Genomic DNA, 17574 nt, shown 5'->3' with positions numbered 1-17574 from the left:
AAGATATTTTAAAGATTGCTGGTAGTCACACATTTGGTGGCTGCCACTGACTTCCATAGTAGGAAAAAATGTCAGTGGCAACCACCAACATCTTCAAAATATCTTCTTCAAAAGTGACAGAGCAAAACATTTATAATGTTATGATTTCTAATTAAAATATATGCTAAAAATCACCACAAAATTAATAATTAGGCAGCATAACATTTTTCACCATTAAGATAATATTTCTTGAAAACCAAAAACCTAATAAGAAAAAACACACATTTAGTCTGCGTCCAATAAATGAAAATGTTTGTACATTTTGTTTTAATCTGTTATTGTGTATTTATATGACACTTTAGATGCCCTCACTATGGGAAGGTTGAGAGGGATGAATTTCTGTCAGTCAGCATCTACAACTGCAGTAAGAGTTCAGCAACAGGTCAGAACATGAATCAGCCGTCATACTGAAAGCACTCATTATAAATAAGATGAGGGAAATGAACTAAATGATTCTTAATGAACATAATATTCCAAAACAGTTGATTGGTGTGTGCACAGATTGCTGGGAAGGCTGGTGATCAGCCTGCAGCATGTGGTGTCTGTGAGCTCCTCTCTGATGTGAGTGAAGAGCTGCTCTCAGTTAAACTAATCCTCTTCATGAAGGGTTATTGAATCATTAGCTGTTGGCGTGAGTGAAGCTCTTTTGTGTTGATATGTGCTGATGGACTTTATTCTGTAGATCTACATAGAGCTGGAGGTGAAGTACAACCCTCTGCAGGGGGCTGCAGGTGGGTGGGACGGTGATGACTTCATCAAAGAACAGGACACTGATGGGTGAAAGACATCGTTATGTTCATCTCATCCATCCATATGTCCATTTATCCATCAATCCTACCTTCCTCCCATCCATTCTTCCTTGTTTTTCCTTTCATCTATTATCCCTTCTTTAATTATTTCAGCATCTTCCTTCAATCCATTCCAGCTTTGTCCCATCCGTCCATCCATCCATCCATCCATCCATCCACCCATCCATCATCCATCCATCATTTCACACCTGCCTGCTTTCCTTTACCTATTTCTTTTCATCTTCATTCTACTTAATTCTTTTTTCTCCATCTATTCTTCCTTCCTTCTGTTCTTCCTTCCTTGCATCCAGCAATGCGTTCATCCATTCTTCCTTCCTTCCTTCCTTCCTTCCTTCCTTCTGTTCCTTCTTCCATTCAATTCCATTCCTTTATTACTTCCACTGCTACATTCATTCTGTTTTTATTTCCTTCTCTTCTCCATCCATCCATCCATCTTTTCTTTCTACCTTCTTCTTTCCTTCCATATATTCTTCCTTTCTATCTTCCTTCCATACAGCCATTCTTCCTTTCTTCTATTTCTTTTCATCCATTATTCTTTTCCTCCATCCTTCCCTCATTCCCTACCTCCTTCTTTCCTGTCTTCCATCCATCCATCCATCCATCCATCCATCCCTTTATTCCTTCATACCCTCTATTCTTTATTTTGTTCCATCTATCCTTCCTTTCTTCCCTCTATTCTTCATCCTTCATACTTCTTTCTACCTATTTTGAATGGATGGATGGACCCATGGTTTCGTCCATTTAATATATGTCCCATTTCATTAGTTTTGTTATCTCTTTGTAAATCTGGATGTTCTCTATTTCAGCTCAGAGCTTGTCATCAGGAACTCAGGCTTTACAGAAGCAAAGTAAAGATATCTTCAATCAGTTCATTCAACACATCTTCATATCCTTTATTCATGGAATTCACACTGTCTGATGTACTCAATAATTTGTAGTTCTTCAGACGGCCTGCGCCCTCAGCAGCTGGATGTGAGACAAGAATGATCGGGCGCAGTCTTTTGAAAACTGATGATGAGAAAGGAGATGAAGATGATGATAATGACTACGATGATAATTATGATTTTGCAAATATTTGAATGTGCCAGTGTGACATTCACTCCCATTTAGAGGTGTGTTTCAGTTACATTTCAGTATAATAACTTACCATAAAGAGATCTATTGCAGTGCAGTGTAATGCAATGCATTACACACTATATAACTAAAAATGACTCATCGTGTAATTCCCATATTTCAAATTAAATCTGGGAATTTATAAATAATACTGCTATAACTCAAGGCTTTTTTCTGTGTGTAGTTGTTGCAAGGCTATAGCAAAGCACGAGCTTGCTGTTACACGTAAAGTGAAGTCTTTCAAGGTAAAAAAATTAAATGAGGCCTGCTTATTTCATATACAAATAATTTTATAATTTTTTTTAGACCACACTGTTTGATGAGAATCTAGTATGTTTAAGTCTTTTATTCCACTCTTTTTCCCTCAGGTGAATGTAATGTGTCGGGGTTAACATCAACCAAGCAGTCTATGTGACTATTGGAGATGAAAAAAAGCACACAGCTACTCAGAAGTCTACCAACTGTCCATTTACAATGAGGTAACTACTTGCAGAGAACTCTGTTATAAGCTTCTGAAGGTTTAGGCATCTCTCCAATTTTGTTGTTGTTGTTGCTGTGTTTGTCTTTAAGAACTTCATGTTTAAGATGTGCTCTTTGATAAAGTGATTGAGATTTCTGTAAGTATTCTCAGAGACACTATCGGAGGGCAATTAAAAAGATTTAAATGGATTTACATAAGTTTCTTACAGACTGTATACAGCAGCTAAAATGGTTTTAATGTTATTTTGCCTATAATAACTAGTGATGCTCATGTAAAATGTGAAAAATATACAGTATTGAAATAATAACAGTTCTTAATCTGACCTTAATGTTTGATTTGTATAAACTAAATTCATTTATATACTGCCATATTTGAGGTCATCTGACACAATGTTTAATATTTATGTTATGTGTAACATGGTAATTTTTTCCTCCATTTATTCTTATATTTTAGGCGGTTCATAAGAAAATTCTTGCCTTTTTGATGTCCTGCATAGGAACTTTTAAGATCGACATCAGCACAGTGTATCAGCAGCCGGGTAAACCCAGATAAACCCAGATTATGAAGCAAAAAGTGCTCACTGCAAGCTTTGATGCACACATCTTAAGTAAAGATTACAGAAGTTGAAAGTTCATTCCATTGGTAAAATGATAATAACATACCCTAGGCATTTTAATGGTGATAATTAACTCATCACAGATGGTAAAAAAAAAAATAATAATGATTATAGGTCTGCTTAGAACCACATTTTCTAAGACGATGAAAGGAGACCACATGGGCATGGTCAGCTTGGCACCAGCTGGCAGCCAGAATGATGACATTGAAAAGTAAGAGCTTGCCTTATGTTAACATGGCTGTTCTCCTCTTAAGGACACCCCCCCCCCCCCCCCTAAAAGAAACATTAATATCAGATGTTTGGTTTTTTGGTCATTGGCATTAGTATGTTCAGTAGACAGTTTTTAGCATCTGAAACTTCAATATATTTTGGTGCATTTTCATGTGGCATGTAGGAACCTTCCAAAGAGGATGCCTTCAGAACACCCTTGGGCAAAGTTTGTCCTGAAGATCTTCATAGCGGAAGGTCTGCCCAGCATGAACTCGGGTTTCATGGGGAATATAATGAGAGACAAGAAGGTTTTCCTCGACCCTTATGTTCAGGTCACATTCGCTAGCCAGCAGTTGAATTTCTTTCTATTTTGTTTTGAATTAGATATTTTGTTCCAACATAAAAATGTTAAACAGGAAGAATAGAAAGTTCTTCTCGCAATATTTATCCAGTAGCAAATCATCAAATTCAGTCAAATGCTACATAAATTAATTAATATCAATTGGTAGAGCACTGGTTGGGGGTTCGATTCCCCGGGAACACATGATATGTAAAAATTGATAGCCTGAATGCACTGTAAGTCGCTTTGGATAAAAGCGTCTGCTAAATGCATACATTTCTTTCATTTAAATTTCATAAATTTAAAGTACATACTGTAAAATGAAAAATAAAAACAAAATCTAAAATAAAAACATGTTTTTTTTATTTAACAATGCAATAGAAATTGCATGAAATAAGTTACATGTTTAACAGGGGGAAACGTCAGTAGACAGCAACTCTAATACTCCTGAGTGGAATAAACAGATATCCTTTATTGAGCAGTTTCCTCCTCTTGCTTGACGAATCAAAATCCAGATCCTCGATGATGCCAACATTGCAGATGTGGCTGTGGCAACACACTTCCTGGACCTTCTTCAAATCTCCAATCCCAACCGAAATGGTCAGTTGTAATAGTGACTAGAGCAGATTTAATAAGATAGTTCACCCAGAGATGGAAATTCTGTCATCATTTACTCACCCTCATGTCGTTCCAAACCTATTTGACTTTCTTTCTTCTGTGGAACACAACATTTTTGATTACCAACATTCTTCAAAGTGTCATCTTTTGTGTTCGTAAGAAAGTCATATAGGTGGAATGACATGAGGGTAAAGTAAGTAATTTGAGGATTAATGTTTTTTTTGTGGACTATCACTCCAGTCATGTATCTGCATCTTCATTTTAACAAGATACCTTCATGTTACCTTAGGTCTTTACTGCTTTTTGAACAACTTCTACTTCATTATTTTTCTTCAATTTATTTTGCCTCTTTCCTCCATCCATCAGGTTTCAATCCCACCTTTGCCTCTACTTGGGTCAATCGATTCGGCTCTCCTCAAAACTCCACGCTGAGAGACATCCACAGGGATCTTAATGAAGGTCTGAGTGAAGGGATCTTCTATGGGGCAGAATACTGCTCTTGCTGAGTGCGGAGGTTTATTCCTCCCCAACAGTTGTGGTGACGGAGAGTAAGAGCTGATGGTCCAAGGAGAAGACAGCAGGCAAAGAAGGTATTGTCAAAATATATTAATGCATCAAGGAATAAGCGTAGTTGTGTCGCTTAAAATAATCATAACAACATTGGCTCAGCCAGTAGTGTAACATTTACCTCTTTGTTCGACCAATGGCAGATATCAAAAAATTTGTTTGTCATTAGTGGATATGTAATGTACAATTTTTGGTCTTATGCATTCATACACACACAAAGATGTTTCAGAAATGCTCTAGCACTCTAATCACAAATGGAAAACGATTTTATTCAGCGGTGCAGAGTCCCAGTGGGCCTGCTGAGGAGTCTGAAGATGTTGGTGCTGAGGTACCAGCTGCCATTACTGTCAAAGTGGAAGATGTTCACCCTCTTCCTGAAGTCAGTGATCAGGTCTGCCTGATAGGAAGAGAGAAGACAGTCTACCATGTTCTATTTCGGCTTATACGCGAGTTAGTTCTATAGTCTTCTAATTTGATTGGCTGAGCAGCATGACAAGAAAGCATCCCAACTGTGTGGGAATGTTTCTGCAGGTTACATCGTTACAGCAAGTGGTGACGAGTCGTTATGAGTGAACCAGAGGATCATTCACTCAATTGATTCATTCACAGCACTTATTTGGTTAGAAAACGAACAAAGGGGTTGTCTTTAAGTCATTGATTCATTCACTTAATATGTTCAAAATACTGAATCATTCATTACTGTGTGTTGCTTGGAGACTCACAAAGGAGGAAAAATAGACAATACAATTTCCAATATTCCAATATGTTTACTAAACTGTTTAAAAGTACTGTCTAAAAGTAGTATAACAGTTGTTCTGATGTTATTAATTTATAGTTTCATCTGTTATTTATATTCGTTATAAAAAAAAATTTTTCTTTAAACATTTTTGGTTTTAGTTATATTTAGTTATGATTACACTGTTTCACAGGGAATTATGGGAAAACTGCAGATGTTGTAGTGAAGTCCAGCAAGAGTGGTAGTCAGGAGAATCTGGCTGAGGACAGACAGCCGCTGTTGAAATCAGACGATGAGTTTGGAGAGAGGTGAACCTCTGAACCCTGGCCCTCGAGACAAATCCGTCACCCCACCCAGGAGAGCACAACCCACTGAATACAACACGTGAAATGACATTCTCGAGACTGACAGGCAGCTTATCGTTATGTGGAGTGCCGCAGAATTATCCAAGAAAAGCAGCAAACTTTATCATTTTTACCATCCAGATCATTTAGTTGCATTTCTTATTCCGAGAGAAACCATGTATCTTTGTGTGGAGCTATTTTGAAGATCACTCCATCCGATTCCACAACAGCAATTGGTCCAAGATGGCTGACCGACTGGCAAGTGACACTGAGCAGAAATATATGATTGTGTCTTTAATGAGCAGAATTACGAATATAACAATCTAATGTGTGTTAGAGTCTACACGCTAACTTATTTCCCTTATGTCATTCCAAAAGCACTTGACTGTTAGAATTTTCTTAGTTTGGCTTGTGTCCTATGTTCTTTAAGGAAAATGGCATCGATGAAGTGGAGATGCTGTTGAAAAGATCAAAGATCAAGGCTAAAGAACGTTTGGTTGAGGTCGTGCAGGAATTCTTTTCCACTTGCAAGTAGGACACATTTGTATGAAGTAGTTTGAAAATGAACTATACTATACATTAGCAATCATTTTGCAATTCGATTCTACAGTCTAATGTTTTCTTTAACCTTACTAAAAATGGAACAACATATTGCTTATTTGTATTGTTTATTACTGTATTTTGTTGTTGTTGTTGTTGCATACAATCAGCATACAATTGAGGGTTGTGAATTTTTGATAAGATAAATGCAGCACTCTTTTAAACTGGAAGTATTTATGTGGCTTGGTATCATAAAAAACTGTGTCACCAGCCTTCCAGCAGAGTTTAGACCCATTTAAGAAGAAGCAACTTCTGGTGCATCAATTCCCTGTAACATGCCTCCCACCAAATTAGTGGTGGAAGGTACTTCCAACTTCATTTAGCTAATACAAACATCTTGGATATTCTCCATAATTTGTCTCAGGCGGCTTTGAAAATCAATCAGTTTTAATTTGGATGACATTTCATGAAAATGACAGTCCCTCCTTTTGTCCTTTCATCCAGACAGTTATTATTTCTAGTTACGTGCTCACATTTATCAAGCGCGTGGCATTATTGCAGCCAATGACAATGGACTGTCCGACCCCTTCACCAATGTTGTGTTCAGCACACAGTGTCAGCTCACATGGGTGGGTCTCTTATTTATTAACACTTAGGTTTGATTTTCTCTCTTCACAATAAAAAGCACTGTATAAGAAAATCACTAAAACCTTACTTTTATTCAGTTCACGTGTGATTAATTGCCCATTTATGATGTCCATTCAGTCCACCTGGGTTCTGAAGGGACTTGGAAATGAGTCAGTCAGCTTTTATTGATTGCAATTTTGTGTCTCAGAGATTGTTAAAGATTTTATTCTTTGTAGGCGATGAAAGAAACTTTGTCCCGGACGTGGTGTGAGTTACTCGTCTGTGATCAGGTTCTGATGGAGGACAGTAAGGACGAGTACACAGAAGACTCTCCTGTGGTCATCATCAACATCTATGACTACAACAAACTAGTGAGTGATAGTTCTAAATGGCACTTTAAAAACCCTGCTTAAACAAAACCCTGCAGTTTTTTGAGATCACAAAAGGCAAAAGCAAAGCTACGGAAATTTTGGCAGTGCTTGAGCTCATCGAGTTGGATGACTCAAGCTTCGGAGAGGTCGGACTCCAGTTTTTCTCATTAATTTGACTGCAAAAGACAAGAGTCTAGCTTAACACACATATAGACATGACATGACCAATCATTCATTTGTCTGTTAGAGAGCAGCTTAATTCACCTGAATGAATAGAAATATATATATAAAAGTATTTAATGTTTTTGAAAGTAGTCTCTTTATGTTCACCAAGGCTGCATTTATTTGAAGAAAAAAAAAAAAAACAGTAATAAAGTGAACTAATATTGCTATTACATTATATTATTAACTTACATCTTCTACTTATATTTTAAAATGCAGTGTATTAAGGCAAAGCTAAAGTGTATTATGTCACAGAATCTTTTGATGTTGATTTGGTGCTCAAACAACAATTCCTATTATTATTTATGTTGAGAGCAGTTGTGTTTCTTTAACCTGATGGTAAATATGATTTGCAGCAATCCTCCACCTCAACATATATCAGAGAGTTTTAAAATGTGCCTTTTAAATGTCATGTTTGTGTGCTCGGAATCCATCCCAGCCAGCTCTGCCACTGGATGTTGACCCCAAGCATCCACAGTAGATGGAAGAATGCTATTATATCATTCCCAAGGGAGTTCGACCTGTGCTCAGGAAATACAGAATAGAGGTGCAAACTTGAACAGATATGAACTGAATAAACATTGAAAGTGTTTTTTTATGTCACAATTTAAAGGTTTTCAATGCCGAAGAACAAACTGAATCATCAGATGTGCATAAGTCACCCCTTCGAGAGAGTGTTTAAAATCGCAGCATGGTTTGACCTACTGCACAAGTTTGCCTGCTGACTGTTGTGGTACTTATCTACAGTGTTTTGAACTCAAACCCTTAAACTGCAGGTTTAGGTGCCTGAGGGACCTGAAAAGAGTCAACCTGTTTGAAATGGAGCAACCTCAAGTAAAGGATTGAGTGTGCGGGCCACATGATCGAGTCGCAGGAAATTCAGAGCTACAAGCAGAATCCCAACTTCAGTGATGTGGTTAAACACTTTGATGTCGTAAGACTCCCTCTTTTCAAAGTATTAGACCTTATCTCAGGAGCTGTGTTGAGAACATGCTTGCCATACAAGCACTGCTCACATTTCCTGTTTCAGAATTACTAAAAGCACTACTGGTGAGATGTCTTGCTCAGAATGATTTATTACACAATATGAAGTCTTTGTTAGTTGTAATAGGTTATTATTTGTGATTGTTTGGTGCATGGTGACGTTTACTAACACAAAAACAATCATTTTATATGTAACATCCTAATAAACATTAAAAAAGTAAGCATTAAATATTTGATGAGGATGGCTTAATATTAATCATCTACTTGCTTTTATTATCATAACTGTACAATAGCTCATAACTGGATATGTGTCCTCAGGAACTGCATCCCCCTATTTCTATCTTCATAATTGAGCAAAGGGCATTCGGGAGGCTGGTCCTGGTGGGAACTCACGTGGTCCGACACCTCGTGCAGTTTGGTCCCAAGGATCAAGAGGAGTGGAAAGACGAGGAGGGGGAGGAGCCTGAGGGAATAGGACCTTTTATAGCTCATATGTTTCTAGTTTAAAGGCCAAAAAATAAAGCATCTGCTGTTCTAATATGTGTACATAAATAATGCACATACAAAAGTGCACCAGACTCTCTTTCTTTATAACTAGGATGGCGTGAAACTTTGCTGAAATGAGCAAAGACACTGACTACACTTATATGCACACTATTTTTATTTAGATCTAAATTATGTTTAAGTTAGAAGATAGTTCTGAACATGAATTAAGTTCATGCTTTTAACAGCAACACACAATAATTACTTCCAATAAAGAGCTCATGAGATTCCAATATCACTTTTTTTTTGCTTATTTCTAGTATTGTTTGTAAGTCTGACTGATCCAAAAATGTTTTCATTCAGAACAACTGCCTATTGCAGTCATAATTACATTAATTTGGATTGCACTGCTTTGAACAGTGAATGCTCTATATACGATGTAAGTTGTAATAATATTTCATAATAAGACTGTTTGTACTATTTTGATCAAATAAATACAGCCATGGTGAGCATAAGACACTTCTTTGGAAAACAAAGTATTTTAATCATATAGTATAACCACATTTGGAAAAACATCACTATTTTTGCGGATCAAAACATGTTCACTGTTGACATTTATTTTTAATATAGAATATAGTTTTTAATATATTTTCACATAGAAAATTCCTTAACATTCGCTCACAATTTTAGAGAAGAATCCTCCCAAGAAGACTACTCCTCTAACCACGGTGATCACCACGGACTTGGGTGGACTTTCTCTGAAACATAGCAAAATTCCTCTTAACTTAGTCATGGTTAGTTCCACTGTCTTTTTGTACACATTCTGTAGTGTTCCTCAAATTGCTACTCACCATATGTGTGAAACAGTTCAAAACTGTATATGCCATCTATCCCCCACTTTTCAGAGGTTTTGCAAACGCTTATCTTCAGACGCCTGCCATGTGGTCATGGAGAATCCAGTTTGGGTGAAATGACGTTAGTTGGCTGCTTTGGGATGTTTGAAATAGCTCCTAATGAGTACTTAGCACACATGTTTTAACCACCCACAGCCTGCAGATATTAAATGTGAAGCCCTTTGCACCCATTAACCTGTTGATTATGGTGTGATCTGCTGGTTTGTTGAGCGCAGTGAACTGTGTCAGTTTGTGCTCCTGCTGTTAGATCACTCTGATTAATTGGGCAGCCACTGCATAGCCAAGACCCCTGCTGACATCCAAATGGGATGCTTTCAATCATGAATGTGTGCATTTGGCTCCTAAAAATCCATGTTCGTGTTTAGTGTGTAAAGTCCTGTTCACAAATTAAAGGTTAGGAATGACGTCTGGGTGAGTGAATGAGTTTAAATTTTAAAAATAATGTATTGCAGAAAACTCTATTTTCAGTCTAAAAGGTTATTTAGAAAGAGGAGGAGCCACCAGAAAAGGAGGAGGTTGATTGGTGGTCTAGATATTATGCATCACTGGCTGAACTCGAAAAACAGGTGATAAATTATTTTGATCATATATTGTATAAACTACGTGCCTTGTTGATTGTCTCAATGTGTAAATGTTTCCATCTCTTCTTCAGGAGGAGAAAGAGGATGACTTGGAAGATGGACATGCAATGGAGGTATTATTAGCACAAGCATGATTTAATTGTTACTCTATTATAAATGAATCATTGTTTTTGAACAAATCAGTTGAGTGAATAAATCAATGTCTCATTCATAAAGACTTACATCACCTATCAGTACCAGCATCTGAATTTGGAAGAGCATAACAACAGCGAATTCAGACATCTGAATGAAACCAGTTTGACAGGGGCCTAAAACATATATGGGCGCTTAAAAGTTGATTATCAAATGCATTACATAACAAAATTCCAAATGTAGTTGAAAAAGACATGAAATTGTGGTTAGTCTACTGTGCAATTATGGCTGGATTGAAACTGAAATTACTTGAGAAAAGGTCTACCGTAATTTGTTTGTGGATACCACTTGGTGTGAACTTTCTTGTGTGATGGCATTCTGACATTTTTATTGTAACCTAAGTGGCCACATCCTTTGCTTAGGACGTGTGTGTGAATCTAAAGGTAAATTACTTCACACATGCACTAAAAATCAGCTATGAACTGATTGAAAGTGAAATTACTTTTGAGAAAAGGTCTAGCATATTGTATTTGTGGAGACCGTTTGGTGTGAACTTTCTTGTGTGATGACATTCAGACATTTTTAGTGTAACCTAAGTGGCCACATCCTTTGCTTAGGATGCCTGTGTGAATCTGAAGGTAAATAACTATGGGCTGATTGAAAGTGAAGTTACTTCTGATGAAATGTACGTAATTTGTTTATGGATGTTGCTTGGTTTGAGCTGTCTTGTTTGATGAGTGTATTTAGTGTGACCCAAGTGGTCACATCCTCTACTTTAGAATGCTTAATACTGAATTTATTTCAAAGTATCAGTGCAATGTCACATTGTGCAGATGGAGCACCACTGAGCATGTCAGCACTAGAGGCTGAGGATGATAAGGCTGTGATTGAAATAGAGCAGCCTGCTCCAAAGAGGAAGAAAATTGCCACATTACAGGTTTGACATGTTCTTCAAACTGTGATCATTTTATTTAATTCAGTACAGTGTTTATAGTTTTATTTCTTCTCCTAAGCCATCTAAAACTATTTGCATTATCTGCAATTTACATTTTCTGTTCTTTTTTTCTTTTTTAATCTCTTTGTTATTTAATTCCCCAACTTTACAAGTCTGAACTTGAAAACAAATTCAGTCAGTTTTTGGACTGTTTGCACATATTTTCTGTCTACAAAGGGAAATCCAGCCTGGAAGATGAAGAGGAAGATGAAAGTACGAGATATATGGGTAAATACAAGGTGAGATGTGCGTTTTGTTAAGCTCTCATGCACTGGATCAAGAGTGTTACAGCATGCATTAAAAACGTAAAGGATTAGAGGTTAAAGCAGAGCTGTGCTTCATTGCAGGGATCGTTTCTGGAGACGAGGATGCAGGCTGTCAGATCTCTAATGGGATTCCCAAAAAATGCACCCATCAAAGTCCTTGTGAGGGTATATGTAGTAAAAGTAGGTATCAGTTGTTTTTTAAATTTACAAATTCTGCACAGTTAGTTGACAGAGTGGGCATGAACATTTTAGGCAGTTTATATGAATGTATGATTGAAAGTTTTATAATATATATGTGGTCATTATTTATTTTAAGTTGATATGAAATGGTCCATCTATTTTCTAAATGCATGTCATTGATCTTATTGTGAATTATTCATCCATTTTCTTTCTTTCTCTCTCTCTTTAAAAGAAAAATCAATAATTTTATGCTGAAACATTAGACCTCTCTCTGTCTCTCTGGTATGCCATACTTCTCCACTCATTTAGTCTGCCTAAACTCTTCTTGTTTCTTAGAATTGACTTAAATTTTGCATTCAGCCTTCATCCAGTCAACAGCTGATGCATAAGACCAAGTCCCCTTTCAACATTTTTTATTTTATGATAATCCATTTCACTCTGTCACAATACAGAAGGAAAGAACTGTTGTGGCCTTTTTTTCCGTCTTTTACATTTTTTAGATTAACAGTACTGCATGTATGTATACAATAATTAGAAAAATGTTAAATTTGAAGGGTGCATTGCTTGCATCATAATGGTACAGTTTTCTATCATTTCCTCTTATATTTTGTGTGCATTGAATGTGAATGTGAACTGTTTATGCTTTCTTTCCTTTGAACCCCAAGGCAACCAATCTGGCTCCCACAGACCCGAGTGGAAAGGCAGACCCCTATGTGGTGGTAAAGGTTGACCAGCAGCAAATGGACAGCAAAGAACACTACATTCCCAAAAAACTGAACCCAGTGTTTGGAGAGTAAGTGTCGTCTGTTCACAAAATGAATGAATGCTCAAAACATTTGGTGTGGTGGCTGTAAGAATGAAAAATTAAATGTAATTTTTCATAGAGCTTTGCACGTACAGTATTTTTTACTTTTGACAGCCTGTACAACAACAACTACTGTTGAAGCTTGAAAACAGCATGATTTGAGCTAAAAAAAAGGGCTAAATCTGTGATATCATTAATCTCAGGTTTGGTCATGCTGTTTGTGTTTGACCATGACCTTGTGGGTTCTGATGACCAATTGGTGCGACTCGCATAGACCTGAAGAACCGTTCCTACAGCCGCCATCGCACCGGGTGAGGCCTGGCTCTTCATTATGATAAGCGGGTAATGGTTTTAGCCTGTGATGATGGTGGTGATAGTTATCATAATGATGATAAGTATTATTATCTTTGTTGTGACCACTACTGTCATTGTCATCAGAATTTCTCAAAGCTCCTTAATTGCTTTAAGCTCATATTGGAAGAGCTCTCAGAAGACTGTCTGAAGCTGCAACGTTTAAGAGACTGAGATAAATCAAGCTGTTTTGTGGCCTGATTTGTTTGACTCTCTGTAGGTTAAATCAGATTAGGATGTCTTGTGATTTCAGGGATGGCTATAATAAATGGAGAGATGCCAAGAAACCCACTGCGATATTATCTGAGCTCTGCCGCATAAATGGGATTCCATCTCCAGAGTACAGAGAGTCTGAAATTAAAGTTCTCAACAAGATCTTCAGAGTTCCCAATGAGGCTTTTCCAGAAGGTGGAAATACAAGTTTGTTAAAATAAAATAAAGGTTATAAAGCACCTTCATGTAATACAAACAGTAATTTTGTGTTCTGTTTCTCCAATGAAAAAAATGAGTTTGCCATGTAACAGAGATACAAAAAATATCCACATCTTTTTATTGTTTTATGGCACTGAAGTCCAACATTTGCCTTTGCCTAATTGTAATATTATACATTGATTACCCAAGCAAATACAAATGCTGTTTTGAAATTATGATGATAAGGGAAAAAAGCTGTCCAAACCTGCCTGGCACTACTTGAAAAAGTAATTGCCCCCTCAAATCTAATAACTGGTTGTGCCACCCTTTGCACCAACAACTGCATCCAGCATTTGCAATAACTGGCAGTGAGTCTTTCACATCGCTGTGGAAAAATTTTGGCCCACTCTTCTTTACAGAATTGTTTTAATTTAGCCACTTTAGAGGGTTTGAGAGCATGAAAGGACTGTTTAAGATCATGCCACAGCATCTCAATCAGATTTAAGTCCGTGCCACTCCAAAACCTTAATTTTGTTTTTCGAGCCATTCAGAGGTGGACTTGCTGTGTGTTTGGGATCATTGTCCTGCTGCATAACCCAAATGTGACTGAGCTTGAGGTCACAAACTGATGGCCGGACATTCTCCTTCAAGGTTTTCTGATAGAGTGCATAATTCATGGTTCCATCAATTAAGGCAAGTCATCCAGGTCCTGAAGCTGTGAAGCAGCCCAAGTCCCACTACCATAAACATGTTTGACTGCTGGTATGATGTTCTTCTTATGAAATGCTGTGTTGGTTCTACACCAGATGTAATGGGACACCAAGTTCTAAAAAGTTCAACTTTTGTATCATCAGTCCACAGAATATTTACCCAAAGGTCTTTGAGATAATTTAAATATTTTGGGGCAAATGCGAGATGAACCTTTGTGTTCTTGTTGGTCAGCAGTGGCTTTAGTCTTGGAACTCTCCCGTGGAAGTTGTTTTTTCCCAGTCTCTTTCTTACTGTTGAATCATGAACACTGACCTTAATTGAGGCAAGTGAGGCCTGCAGTTCTTTAGATGCTGTTCTGGGTTCTTTTATGAGCTCCTGGATGAGTCATCATTGTGCTCTTGGAGTAATTTCGGTAGGCCGGCCACTCCTGGGAAGGTTCATCACTGTTCCAAGTTTTCTCCATTTGTGGATAATGGCTCTGACTGTGGTTCGCTGGAGTCCCAATGCTTTAGAAATAGCTTTATAACCCTTTCCAGACTGATACATGTCAACTATTTTGTTTCTTATCTGTTCTTAAATTTCTTTAGATTGCGACATGATGTGTTGCACTTTAAGCATGCTTCACTTTGTCAGACAGATTCTGTTTATTTGATTTCTTGATTCAACTGTTCTGGCAATTGAGTGGGCAATTAATTTTTCACGTAGGGCCAGGTAGGTTTGGACAGCTTTTTTCCCTTAATAAATTAAATCAGTATTTAAAAACTGCATTTCATATTTACTTGCAATATCTTTGTGTAATATTAAAATGTGTTTGCTCCGAATCTTTTAAGTGTGACAAATATGCAGAAAAAAAAGAACACCTTCCTTCTAATGGTACAAGCACTTTTTCAGTGCACCAATTAAGAGTAAAATCAAATCATCACTTTTGATTACTTTGTAGGTAGACTCAAACTCTTCGATCGTTAATGAGGTTTGCAGGGTAAAGTAGAGGCAGAGTTCCACCTAGTGACAGCTGAAGAAGCTGAGAACACCCCTGTGGGAAAATGCACGTAAAGAACCCGATCCTCTGGACAAACCAAATTAAGAGACTAAAACACTCTATCTGTTTATATATAGATATTCATATCAGTTTGCATCTTTATTGTGTACTTACTAAAATGTGCTACGTAAACATGATTTTGTTCCCTTAAGCCGCCCCAAGACATCTTTCATCTGGTTTGTGAACCCCTTGAAAACCTTTGTGTTCTTTATCTACAAGAAGTACATCACTGCTTTGATCATTTTGGTTATCCTGGGGCTCTTCCTCTTCCTCATCCTCTACACCCTGCCTACACACATCAGCCAGCTTATTGTCAATGGATGAGAAGGTGGGAATGCACATAAACAAAGAAATTTAAATGTACCAGTACTGATCAACAGGGGAAATATATAAATATATATATATATATATATATATATATATATATATATATATATATATATATATATATATATTTAAAAGCAGCAGCATTTTTTTTTATATGTGTTCTAGGACTGTTTTGTCAATAAAGCAATATGGTATGGTATACACAACAAAATCATTGCCTTCATTCAGAAGAAAAATCTTTCATTTATGTCTAGACTGTCAGAACTTTACATGTCTTTTTCCAAGATTATGGTTTTATTTGCAGAACTTGAAAATTCAGCCATTTGAGATACATAGATACATGGCAGAAAATTTTATAAATGAAATACTCCAGGTCACAGTATATGCTACAGCTTCAGTGACACTGTTGCTCAGTGTACTTGATGATATGACAAATAGAAACCAACAACCATCATTAAAAAAAAGTTTTTCATTCAGCAACATGCTTCCTGCATCTTTAGAAAATAAACTTTTCTCATTTAGAGAAATAATATAAAATGTGACAGCCTTAGTGACAGTAAATTGTGTTTCAGCAGTCTGTGATTCTGGGCTGATCTCAGAGTACATGATCTAAAACCACTCATGTGAGATAATTGGCTGTGATATAGAGAAGGGTAATTATATAGAATCCACCAGTGAAGCTTTACTGTCACATGGGAATAAAACTAAAAACTAGCAGCTAATGGACATGCAAATTATCACTTAATAATTCCCACAGTTTCCATGGTTATTCTCCTGAACTGAGCAGTGTGATCTATACATCATCACATCTCAGTGTTACGGACAGGATGTCGCAAAATAGAAGTATGTGTAAACCATGGTACCATATGTTAATCATACTGTCTGATACCATAGCTACGATGTGCAGGAGATCCATTTTATTTCATTTTTATTTTCATCTCAGTTGTAATTGGATTGTCACTTTCATTTGATCAGCTTCCATCAGCTATACTTCAACGTTTAGGAGTGAATTATTATATGTATGAATTTACAATATTTTGCAATATTTTACTTTTTTAATAAGTTTGTTTTCAGTGTAGTCACCTTAAAGTAGGTCTACATATATTTTACAGTGCATGGGCTTTAGGCACCCAGCAACCACAATGTGAGTTGTGAATGAACAGCTTGGGAACATGCAACAGGGGTCACATGGCTGTCTTTGGTAGAAGGGTGCCTGCGGCTGACTGAGTGAAACTCTAATCAGAGGTGACAGCTGGGATAGGTGACTTCCAGGCTTTTTATTAATGATGCGTTATGTTGTACTCTCTTCTACAATCTCAAATCAAAAGGCATGTGTGTTGCCATAGTCCCCCTCTTGGAAAAGTTTTTAGTTTTCTGATATTCTCTCTTAAATATTTGTGTTGTTTGGTTTGTGAATGAATCATAATTTTGGATGAATAATTTACCTAAATGAACTGATTTCTGAAGAACCTACTGAATGAATACACCCTTCACAGAACAAGCCGATAGGTTTTAAATCTGAATGACAAAAGCTTGTGAATAAACAAACAGGGAAATCACATTTTGAACAAAGATTCTGGACGTGCACAAATAGTTTGTGATGAACCAGTTAAATGATTCATTGTTTCACAACAAGACACTTGTCACCACCTACTGGCGTAGTGTAACCTACAAAAAAAAAAGAGTCACAGAATAAATTAGTAAACGAACGGAATCAAAAGATTTGATTCTTTCGATGAATCCCCACTGTAACTGTTTAATAC

At 36.9% G+C, this 17574-nt stretch overlaps 1 pseudogene; it reads left to right on the top strand.

Annotated features, from left to right (window-relative positions):
* Positions 1-339: 339 nt before the first annotated feature.
* LOC127967956 (fer-1-like protein 4) lies at positions 340-15808 on the top strand (annotated as a pseudogene).
* The last annotated feature ends 1766 nt before the right edge of the window (positions 15809-17574 follow it).

The sequence above is a fragment of the Carassius gibelio genome, chromosome B11, assembly GCF_023724105.1.
Source record: "Carassius gibelio isolate Cgi1373 ecotype wild population from Czech Republic chromosome B11, carGib1.2-hapl.c, whole genome shotgun sequence".
Lineage (NCBI taxonomy): Eukaryota > Metazoa > Chordata > Actinopteri > Cypriniformes > Cyprinidae > Carassius > Carassius gibelio.
Note: the sequence above shows the minus strand (reverse complement) of the source record. Positions and strands in the feature narration are given on the sequence as shown.